Here is a 10,413-nt window from a genome sequence, read left to right as displayed (position 1 = left end):
AGGAGAGAGGTAAAATTCTGAAAAATACCAATGACTAAAAATCTAAAAAATTTGTTCCATATTTCTCTTCTTTGAGTTTTGAAGTTTTCAATCACTGAAATATTTTCTGATTTTCTCCGAGATTGAAATGGTTTAAATTTGGATTTCTAAAAGTTTTGGGTTGAATTCTGTTGGGTGGTTACTTTTCCATTGGTTTCACAAGCTGATTTCACTGCTGATTGTTGATTGTTAAGTTTGGGTTAGCTTCTGACTGCTACTGTCCAAGGCTAATTCCCCATTTTCTGTTTGTTTGGTTTTTCAGGTATTTCCTTGGCTTTTTAAGTGACATATGGACTTCAAATCTGAAAACATGTAACCAAAATGGAAGATCTGAGAATGAATCTCAGCTTTACTGAATATCAGTCTTTGTTCAAATAGATTTTTTCCCTGTCTTTGTGATAATTTAAGCTTTTTTCATGGGTTGTCCATTCCACTGTGTTGATACTTTTATGTTTCATCTTCAAAAGTATGTTTTAGGCTTCTAGTTCATCATGTGGTTCTGTAATTAAGTCGAAGGACTTTGTATTTGAACATTTGAAGGATGTGAATGCTTTTGTAGGGTAGGTTTAAATCAGTTAGGGCATATCATGATGGTTTGGTTTAAATTCGTTTAAGTTAGTGTTTGAATTCCATGTTCATGATTAGTATGTAGCAAGGTTCAATGTTCATCGCATATTTAAGTTGGTTATGTATTGAGTGTGGTATGATAATGACTAATTAGTAGGTCGAATCCCAGGTATCTATTTCCTTAGAAACGTTTCAAAAGGATATACAACATGTCATTAGGGTCGAAATTTCAAAATCTTGCATTTACCTTATCATAATATGCTGATTCATCGTTAGAGCTTTATTCAAGCTCCATTGATTTGTTTGTGCCGGGTGTGAAACAGGGGATTCGATCCTTGGTTCGTGGGTTTGGGGGTATCTGCCCACCCGTGAAATTTGGGCTTAGCTTGGGCCCATATTCTGGGTTCACTTGGAGACAGGATAATGGTTCATTTGGGCCTTAAATGGTTCTGCTTTAAGCAAATTCGCCGCTGATCTTCATGAGCCCAGATTGTTTTCGAACTATTGGCCTTTCTTTATATGCTGATCCCTTTAAATGTTAGTGTCAACACCCGCTAAAGTAAGCTTGTTTTTTTATGAATTCCCTATGATTCTAGTTAATTAGCTAATCACTTTAGTTAATGGAAGTGCGCTGTATTAGGCGACACAAATAGTTTATGCCCCTCTATGATTTAGTTTGAATTCCCTTTAAAATTGAAATTGAGGCGTGCCATGCCAAACAAAATCTCAAGTGCATGGCCCTCGTGTAATTAATCTTGTTTTGATCCTTAGAAATCGAGGAGCGCCACTTAACAAATTTTCCGTGGCCCCCGCAAAGCTGCCAATGCATAGTTGCTTTAGGCGTGTTGTTTTATTAATTTACCTTCTTAAACTCGGGTGTGTATTTTATGTGACCCAAATCCAAATCTTAACAACGTTAAATAAAATGTGTCTCGGATTGCGGGTGCATTTCATGTGGCATGATCCAAAGACTTGTTTAGATGACATTAAAATCTTCCTAAAATAAATTAAAGCGGTTATAAAGTTAAAAATTGAACCATAGGTTAAAACATGTATTAAAATCAGATAATAGGCCGATTATAATAGTTGAGCGACCGTGCTAGAACCACGGAACTCGGGAATGCCTAACACCTTCTCCCGGGTTAACATAATTCCTTACCCGGATTTTTGTGTTCGCGGACTGTAATACAAAGTCAATCTTTTCCTCGATTCGGGATTTGAACCGGTGACTTGGGACACCATAAATTATCCCAAGTGGCGACTTTGAATTTTTAATAAATAAATAATCCCGTTTCGATTGTCACTTTAAGTTGGAAAAAACTCCCTTATATATACCCCCTCGGGGTGTAGTAAAAAGGAGGTATGACAGCTCTGGCGACTCTGCTGGGGATCGAACCCAGAATATCTGGTTCAGGGTTCAAGAATTTGAGCTTGGAATAATTGTTATATTTGGCTTTATTTCTGGTTTTGTTACATATTTGAGCCTAATGTGCTAAGTGTTGCTTTTACCGCTTTGATATTCTGTGAATTGCATATAAATTGCTACGAAACCCTTCTTTTCTCTGAGTCATCTAAATCATGGAGGAGTGTGCACTTCGTGTGACTTCTATTCTATTAGTGTTATATCCCAAATTTTAGAACGAGGTTCGGACAAGTTGCAAAGCCGGTGAAGCTTATGTATTCCCGGTACGCTGCCCCCAAAGGCTCGAGTTATCCGCTCGGGTAAGCCAGCTCTAGAACAATAAACCTAGGTTTTAAACCTAGTATAACAAGACCTCATGCCGGATCCCTAGTAGGAACGTTTGCTTGCATCATGTGCATTTGACTTAGTTGCAAAGCCGGTGAAGCTTCTGTATTCCCGGTACGCTGCCCCCCCCCCCCCCCCCGCTCAAGCTGTCCGCTCGGGTAAGCCAGGTCTAGAACAATAAACCCAGGTTTTAACCTAGTATAACAAGACCTCATGCCGGATCCCTAGTAGGAACGTTTGCTTGCATCACGTGCATCTGACTTTGGAGACTCAACACAGAGGTTGGGACTGTCTAGGACAGGTGCATCAAAATTGAAAAGACCATCCTGATGCATCTTACCTGCTACTTATGCATTTATTTGATTTGGATTTGCATGCTGACCGGCTTTTTTGCATAATGGAAGAAGTTGAAAAAAAAAAAGAATATCAATGTGAGGGTTAAGTGAGTTAAATTATCTGTCTTGGAAAAACCAATGTCCAAATGGTACTGAAACTCTGTCGAATTTTTGAGAAAAATGAAAAAAAAAGAAAAAGAAAAAGAAAAAAAGGGTTTTGTTTTGAAAAAGAGTTGATTTTATTTTATTTGCCCGAACTACGTCAGTTTGATTCTCACAGGGTGTGAGATACGTAGGCAACCCCCATCGGGTCCAACTTCCTTTTTGCAAAAATAGCCCAAAAACAACAAAAAATTTATGTTTATAAGTAAGGTGATGCCATTCTTGTAAAAAATAGCCGAATGTCCCTCAAAAGGGCGCTGGAAGGTTGTTTTTGCAAGAACAACCACTTTTAGTCATTTTTAAAGGTTTCAGCTGGTTAGCCGACACATCCTTAAAATCTTCGTTTTCGAAGTGCTGAAAGGCCGTATTGGCAAAGCCGGATATTTTTTGTGAGAATTTTGAAAAAATGGTCATTTTTCTTGAGTAAAAATGGGTCATAATTTTATTTTAATGAAAATTGCCCTAATAAAGGTGCAAGATGAGCACAACTCAAAATTAACCCTTCTCAGTCCGTGAAAAGATCCCTTTAGAGCTACATATGTGGTGGCATTATTTGGGGGAAGATAGCAGAAAAATTGTGACAAAAGCATTGGGCGGTCTTGTCGGGCTCTTGAAGGTTAAGCCGAGAAAAGATATAATTGAGGCATTGATACCATTTTGGGACCCATCACATAATGTATTCCACTTTGCTGATTTCGAGTTAACTCCTGCACTGGAAAAGATAGTAGGCTACGCCAGTTTCGAGGGGAATCTTAGAGATCAATACCCGGTAGCACCGAGGACAGTAACCCCTCACAAAGTTTTGGACCTGTTAAGCATCAGTCGGGACATCCGAGATGGAAACTTTGCCAAAAGATTCTGTACCTTCTACTTTTTGTACTGACGTTACGGGAATCCCCGTGGCTTCGAGATGCCAGATACCGGTCTTACTCATACGGGAAACCAAGACAAGTGGGAAACTCAGAGAGGATTAGCTTTTATAATGGCGTTCTTGGGTACTTTGATTTTCCCCAAAAAAGACGGGAACATAGAGTTGGGACTCGTGGGGATAGCCAACTTTATGATGAAAAGGGAAAATGGGACCATAGTACCGTAGATCTTGGCAGAAATTTACCGAGCTCTGACCCTCTGTCGAGAAGGGGGAAAGTTCATTGAAGGGTGCAATATGTTGTTACAATTATGGATGGAGGAAGACTTTTGCCACTGTCCTGGATACTTGAATTTTGGTATGACTGGCCTCGAGTGCATTGAAAAACAAGAAAAACGGGTAGAGGGCAATGAGTACCCGGATGGTACGAAAGCATGGCATGCTCATTTGAGATATTTGACTGCAAATAAGATTGAATGGACATTCGGGTGGCTCTTGCTCAGTGAAGTAATTTATATGTCGGCTGAGGTATGTTTTTTGCTGTTGATGGGTATTCGGAGTATCCAGCCTTATGCTCCGCACTGAGTTCTACGTCAGTTAGGCCGATACTAGACCATCCCACACGATGAGGATTTGAGTCAGCAGTTTATTGAGTTCGAACCAAAAACTGCTTTTCCAGAAGAAAGAGTGCGTCAGATTTGGCATCAGTGCAGATTCTTAGAGCCTAGAACTCAAGTACGAGATCTATCCAGATGCGAGGTGGAGCCTGGTTACACTGCGTGGTATGGTAAAAGATCCCGAGCTCATCAGGAGCCCGAAAGGCCCGCAAAGAAACCCCATGTCCAACAATTTACCGATGAAGCACAGGTGCAATGGGACTGGTTGACCAAAGAAAATGAGTACCGAGCCACCATAAGCAGGCTGGAAAGGCAACTCATGGACCTTCAGTTTGAAAATGGTTTTCAGGCCTCCGCAGATGAAGGCGAGAAGAAAAAACTAACTCAGTAAAATAAAGCCCTCAAAGCTCAAATCCGGAAGATGAAAATAGCTGCTAGAAACCCGGAAAGAAGCCGAGCGGATGAAAGGCTTATAATCAGTCTGAAAAAGAAAGCTCTTGAGTATCAAGATGACCTAGGAAAGTCTGAGGCTAGTCTAGCGAAAGTCCGGGATCAATTGGCGGAAATGCAAAAGGTCGGACACTGTTTGTGCAACAAATGAAAAGAAAGTATGAAGGGACAATCACTGGCCTGAAAAGAAAAATAGTTATTCTCGAGAATGAGGCAGCCAAACAGGCCAAAGACTTTAAAGCTGATAGGGAACACTATTATGATTTGATGGCTCGGATGGAGGAAGAAATGCAACAGTTGCAAAATCAACATCTCCATGATACTCAGGTGTTAGAAGCTCGAAATTAACAGGCCGGGCGTTTGCTTCAAGAAAAGGGTAGAATACGAGAGCGGGTTAGAGCCATTGCCGATTACATTGTTGTGAAATGCCAAGGATGCGAGGATATGACTCGCACCACCTTCTTTGCGGCAGTGATGACATTTTTCCGGCAGATAATGAGTGACTTGGAGAGGCTTCAAAGGGATCTTGCACATAGGCCCGTGGCAAAACCGAATGATGTCCCGCGGGCCCCATGAGCATTTGAGGCACTAATGTATTCATGATTTTCATTAGAGTCTGTTAGTCTGTGAGTTTGTATTTTCTTTTATTGAAGTCTGTTAGTTGGTTTTCGAGTCTGTTGTTTTCACCTTCTGTCAGAGTGTGTTGGTCTTGTTTTGAGTTAGAGTCTGTTAATTTCCCTTTTCGAGTCTGTTAATTTCATAATTTTGTAGAATGAGTGGTTGTAATCAAAACTGTTTTATTTTATGGAAAAATTTGAAAATCCCAAAATGTTTTGTTATTTATTTTATGCACTTATCTCCAGAACTACGCTCGGTTTGATTCATGCGGGTTCATGATACATAGGCAATCTCCATAGGATTCCACCATAACCAAAAGAAAGAAAAAGAGTGATAAAAAAAAGGAAGAATAAGAGAGAGAAGGAAAAGAAAAGAGAAACAGTGAGAAGGAAACAATGGCAAAACAAGAAAGAGTCATGAGAGAATAAAAACAAAAGAGAGACCAAGCAAGGAAAGGAAAGAATGAAAAAGAAAAAAAGAGATAGGGAGAAAAGAGAAGTTGCAAACGGAAATAAGGAAAAGCCGGGATGACGCAAGTAGCCGATCAAATGCATAATAGAAACGGTTAATTGCTTAGGTGCATTCACTCCACAAATGTGCGGCTGCTTATCTGTTAAAGCCCTAATCGCTAACGAGTTTTTTACTGATGAAATTATAGTTCAAGCAGGTGGTTAGTTTGATTGGCATTCTGGAAACTCACTCCTACAACACCCGGTCCAAAAAAAGCTGAACATGGCCAACCAGGAACTTGAGGCAAGTATTGTTGATCCGTCAAAAGAGGTGGAAGAATCAGAGGTTAATCTGAAAGATGAGTCGTATAAGCTGAAGCAGCAGATGGCTGAAATGTACCAAGCATGGGTAAAAGGGCACCCACCGCCAGTTTACCCTGCCAACCCTGCTTTTATCCCACCATTGGCTCAGGCCCAGGAACCTCCCACTGTGAACGCATCTCTAGCCTTTCGCCTCTACCAACAATGCTACGGCACCACTTCCCATACATCACAAGCTCCACCACCCAAACAAGTCCCGTACCCTCCTCTACCAGTCACTTCTATTTTTATGGCACCCCCACCTACTACATCACATAGATCCTCCAGTGAGCCTCTGTTCCAGACTAACGACAACCAGTATTACCCCCCGGAGCCCAATTTCAAGGTTCCCGAACCCTATTCCTACACTCCTCATTTTGACCTCCCTGCGAAAATAGAAAAACCATCCAAAAATCCCAAACAGGAGGAGATGTTCAGGAAAGTTAAAAACCTGGAACAGTCATTCAGAGACATGCGAGGGTTGGGAGGTCAAGTAAGTGTGACTTACAAAGATCTATGTCTATTTCCAGATGTGCAATTGCCGGCAGGGTTTAAGATGCCCAAGTTTGATTTGTATGATGGGCACGGTGATCCAGTGGCACGTTTGAGAGGTTTTTGTAGCAAAATGAGTGGAGTTGGCGGGAAAGACGAGCTGCTAATGGCGTATTTCAGTTAGAGTTTGAGTGGATCAGCGCTAGAATGGTACACTCGGTAGGATCACGGAAGATGGTACACATGGGATGATCTAGCCCAGGCATTTGCTTGCCACTTCCAGTACAATCTCGAGATTATTCCGGATCGTCTGTCTTTGACAAAACTTGAGAGAAAGCACAATGAGAGTTTCATGGAGTATGGTTTTAGGTGGAGAGAACAGGCAGCAAGGGTTGACCCTCCAATGAAAGAAAGTGAAATGGTGGATTATTTTCTGCAGGCCTTAGAACCTACGTATTATGGTCATTTGGTATCAGCTATAGGTAAGTCCTTTAATGAAGTGGTAAAGATGGGCAGTATGGTAGAAGAAGGGATCAAGACAAACAAAATCATGAGTTATTCGGCTATTAAGGCAATCACCTAGGCCATTCAAAGCGGAACTGGGGGAGTAATTGGAAAAAAGAAGAAAGAGGATGTAGAAATGATTGATTCGGGAGCTTGGTTCGGACCCAGGGGCCCATCACATTACTATAACCAGCCTCGACCCCACCATCAAACTTACCCTCATACCCCATATAGCCCACCATAACACTACTACCCACTACCAGACCCCTATTTTTCTGTCCACCATGCCCAAACATATAGCCAACCTCCGGCCCACGCACAATGGCGTGCGCCAGTCCCAGAAAATACATACCCAGCTCCACAAAATGCCTATCCAACCCTAAGAGCCTACCGGAACCCTCCTAGATCAGGTTTCCGACCCAAACAAGCATTTAAGAATGAGAGGTTGCAAAAGAAGAAAACCTTCACTCCATTGGGAGAATCCTATACCAGTTTGTTCCACAGGTTGCAACAATTGGGTATGCTGAGTCTGATCGAGCCAAAACTGCCAAATCCTCCCCCGAGGAACCTTGATCACTCTATGAGTTGCGAATATCGTTCTGGTGCTCCGGGGCACGACATAGAGAAGTGCTAGAAATTTAAAACAACTATTCAAGAGCTTATTGATACTAATCGGATTGAGGTCCAAGCTCCGGAGGCACCCAATATCAACCAGAATCCGTTGCCGGCCCATTCTGAGACAAATATGATCGAGATAGTGCAAAGGGGATCCCAAGAATCCTTCACAGACCATCATGATGATCCGGTCCAATGAAGTTAGGCCAATTGAAAAGCCAACAAGTGAGAAATCAGTTATCCGGTTGAACGGGGCAGATAGTGAACCATCCGCAGTAGGCAAGAAGGGGTTTTCAAGTGGTGTTGCAGTGAAACAAGAAAGAGCAAAAGTGATTGTGCCAGGAGTGGAGAACAAGCCTATTGTAATTGTGGAGGGTGCCCGCACAAACCCTGTCATTATCAAGCCGGTAACTCAATTACCGATAGTCAATAGCAAGGCGGTCCCGTGGAATTATGAACGAGTGACTGTGACTTACAAGGGGAAAGAGGTTAAATAAGAAGTTTGTGAGACCCATGGTTTGACTTGATCGGTGCTTTGCCCCCAAAGAGTTGAGAAAAGCTAAGAGCTCCAAAGACAACCCAGTGCTAGTGAAGAAAGCTGTGACTGAGGAAGAAGCAGAGGAGTTCTTGAGAAAGATGAAAGTGCAGGACTATTCCATTGTGGAGCAGTTGAGGAAGACACCATCTCAGATTTCACTATTGTCATTATTGATCCATTCAGACGAGCACCGTCGGGCTTTGATGAAGATCTTGAATGAGGCCCATGTTCCTGACAAAATCTCAGTAAACCACTTGGAAAAGATAGCTAACAAGATATTTGAGGTAAATAGAGTCACTTTTTCTGATGATGAGTTGCCCGTGGAAGGCACTGAGCACAATAGAGCCCTCTATCTCACGATGAAATGCAAAAATTTCGTGGTTACCCAGGTTCTGGTCGACAATGATTCCAGTGCGAACATTTGCCCTCTCTCCACTCTGAACAAATTTAAGGTGGATGATGAAAGAATTCACAAGAACAATATCTGCGTTCGGGGATTCGACGGTGGAGGGAAAGATTCAGTTGGGGACATAGTGCTTGAGCTTACAATAAGGCCAGTTGAATTTACCATGGAGTTCCAGGTGCTCGATGTGGCTGTTTCTTACTATCTGCTGTTAGGTCGACCCTGAATTCATGCTGCAAAAGTGGTCTCGTCTACTCTGCATCAAATGGTCAAGTTTGAATGGGATAGACCGGAAATTGTTGTGCACGGTGAGGATAATTTGTCTGCCCACAGTGATGCCATTGTTCTGTTCATAGAGTTTGAAGACGACAAGGGGCCATAGGTTTATCAGGTTTTTGACACGGTAGCGGTAGAGAAAATTCCAGAAGGGAAGTGCATTCCAACACCGAGTGTAGTTGCTGCATCAGTTATGGTAGCCATTGAAATGTTGAAAAATGGTTTTATACTGGGCAAAGGTTTGGGTGCATCTCTGCAAGGTATCGTACAGCCGGTATCTCTCCCCAAAAACTTGGATACATTTGGTTTGGGGTTCAAGCCCACAGTTGCGGACATAAAAAGAGCCAGAAAGTTGAAACAAAGGGCATGGGTCCTCCCAAAGCCCATCCCACGTCTCTCCAGATCATTTGTCAGGCCCGACACCAAGAAACGCCCAGCAACAACAGTTCCCCGTTCTGTTGTTGGTCCTGATAAAAAGTTGCTTGAAAGGTTTGAGAAATTATTCGACGAAGTGAACATGGTGGAAGCTGGAGAGGGTTCTAGCAAGGCGGATGTGTGATTTGTTGGGCACAGTGCAAAGATTAACAATTGGGAAGCTACTCTTCTCCCCACTAGGAAGGAGTTTTAGTAGTTTGCTTTGATTTTCTTTCAGTTTATCTGGATTATTCCAGGGTTGTAATTCAGATTCTATGTTTCGTCTGTCTAGATGTATAAACCCTGTTATCTTTCAATTTCAATGAAATGCAATTTCCCTTTTTCCTCATTCCTAACAGTTTTATTTTTGTTTTCTTTTCTTTCTTGTACAGTTCTTTTTATGCTGGTTTCCATGACATACATGAGGAATCTTCGGCCAAGTCTTAAAAGCCAATCTAATTCTGAAATAGTAATTCAAGAAATAGAGTGTGATGATGAATCGAAATATGATGAGGATGAGGCCTTTGAAGAGATTAGTAAAGAATTAAGCCATTTTGAAGAAAACCCCAAGCCTAACCTGAGTGATACAGAATCAATCAATTTAGGGGACCCAGATAATATTAGAGAAACTAAGATAAGTGTCCATCTTGAACCTCAACTCAGGGAAAAGATAATTAAAGCGTTACTTGAGTACAAAGACGTCTTTGCATGGTCATATAATGACATTCTAGGTTTAAGCACTGAATTGGTGGTTCACAAATTTCCCACTGACCCGGCATTACCTCCTCTCAAGCAGAAGCTGAGGAAATTTAAGACTGATATGAGTGTGAAGATCAAAGAAGAGGTCACCAAGCAGTTTGATGCAAAAGTCATTCGGGTCACTCGGTATCCCACTTGGTTAGCCAATGTAGTACCTATTCCAAAGAAGGATGGCAAGACCAGGGTATGTATTGATTACC

Source organism: Nicotiana sylvestris, chromosome 5 (genome assembly GCF_000393655.2).
Source record: "Nicotiana sylvestris chromosome 5, ASM39365v2, whole genome shotgun sequence".
Lineage (NCBI taxonomy): Eukaryota > Viridiplantae > Streptophyta > Magnoliopsida > Solanales > Solanaceae > Nicotiana > Nicotiana sylvestris.
This window is presented reverse-complemented; position numbering follows the sequence as displayed.